Below are 1,972 nucleotides of genomic sequence, written 5' to 3' on the forward strand. Positions count from 1 at the left end.
GGGAAGAGAGAAGGAAGAGAGGAGTTCTGATGGGCCTGGCTTTAGGCCTCAGCTCTGTTTCTGAGTATTTCTGCACTTGCTTGGGGCAAGTCTCCTCTAGGTATCAGTTTTCCAATCTGTAAATTTGGAGGAGGGATTAGCTTGCGGATGAAATGTTTTGAAACATTTCAGCTCTGATGTTCTGTGAGCCTCTATATCAGAAGGGCCATTAAGGGGTTCCTGAACCCTCTGATACTACAGACAAACTGTGTAAATTGTCTGGGGAAAGTATTCATAATTTTCTATAATTTTCAGAAAAAATCAGCATCTTCTAAAATGTTAAGAATCTCTGCTCTAGGTCTATGGATAGAGATAATTGAGTTTATCACCACCTTCCGGGTAATATTCCTTCTTCTCATTTTCTGACCTGTTCCCTTGTTACAGTCTGACTCCTCTGGGATTAGTGAGAATCTGGCAGAGTGTGGGGGAGTAAAATCAAGTTAGACTTGAAATGGAATGAAAAATATGAAGAATCTATCCTGAGTGCATCTGCACTAACTTAACTAAAAAACCTCAAAGAGTCTGGCCGCCCAAGTCTGCTGCAGGGGTCAAAGAACAGTTCAGCAAAGGTGATCCCTAGGAGCTGACTGCAAAACTCAGCTGAAATCTGGGCCATTCTGTGGGTGAGAACTGGGGTTCAGTCTTTTTCTGGGAAGCATCAAATCCTGGGCTCAGAACTTAAAAGACCCACTATAGGGTTTGCTGGAGGGACAGGACATGGGGTCCTCCACCTTTGAAAGAAGCCCACTCTCCTGCCCTTGTGTCTTCACCCCTGATTGGGCCTGAATCTGAAGCACTTACATGGATGAATGGAATGAGCAATGTCCTGTGAATCAAGAGACCTATATTTGAGCATCAGCTTTCACCAAATGCTGTATGCCTTGGGCAGCCTTGGGCAGGTCACTGACCCACTCCTGGGCTTCAATTTCTCCATTTAGACAATAAAGAGGAATTGGCTTGCTTCACAGTTTCACCAAAGAATGACTATTATTATAGTGACACTCCCTTATAATACCTCATTATTGGCCATTTCCTTGCATTTATTCCTCATTTTGAGACATCCTTGTTATATTTCAAGCAAACCAGCAATGAATCCCATGCCTAGGAAGGGTGTGATGATAAACTTAAATCCCAGTCTTTAGGACCCTCCTGGCTCTAACATTTTATGATTTTTTTTTCTGCTCTGATGTTACTTTCTTTTTTAACTGTTGTTTTGAACTTAAAACTTAGGGAATGAAATTAATGTTGATGACCACGGACTATTTTCCAGGCACTGTGCTAGTTTCATTTATTACAAGCAAGGTAGATTTTGGTATCCTTGTGTTATAGGTTAGAAAACAGAGGTTCAGAGATGTCACCTTTCTAATACCACTCAGTTAGCAAGCGGACGGTTAGGACTTAAACTCAGGTCTGTCCTACTACAAGGCCTGTGGCTTGAAAAAGTATTTTTATGCTATAATTCTTTATTGTTTTAACTTTCTTAAAATTAATTCATTTATTCAATATTTATTGAGTACCTGCTGTATAAGGTACTGTAGTAGACGCTATGGGTTTAGAGATGAGAAATCAGTCTGTTCTTGAGGAGCCTTTAGAGAAGATACGTAAATAAAAGTTGCAAGTTAGGGCAATGACACTATGGCAGAGGGAAATAAGGGAAGTCAGGGTGCAAAAAGTGGGATTTAGTATTGGAGACACCCTGGAAGCTTGTTAGAATAGGAAACACCTGAGCTGAATGGCGGGGGTAAGATTGTCTTTTTTTTTGTTGTTTTTTTTTTGTTTTTTTTTGTTTTTTTTTTATTGAGATAACTCTTTATTAAACAAGTTAGTCAACAATTAATTCAGAATCTATGATGTACCAGATACTTTTCTAGTTTCAGGAACACAATTGCATACAACGACCAACTCTTGTGGCGCTCACAAGGGAAGAAAGGCA

The sequence above is a fragment of the Mandrillus leucophaeus genome, unplaced genomic scaffold (genome assembly GCF_000951045.1).
Source record: "Mandrillus leucophaeus isolate KB7577 unplaced genomic scaffold, Mleu.le_1.0 Scaffold626, whole genome shotgun sequence".
NCBI classification, from domain to species: Eukaryota; Metazoa; Chordata; class Mammalia; order Primates; family Cercopithecidae; genus Mandrillus; species Mandrillus leucophaeus.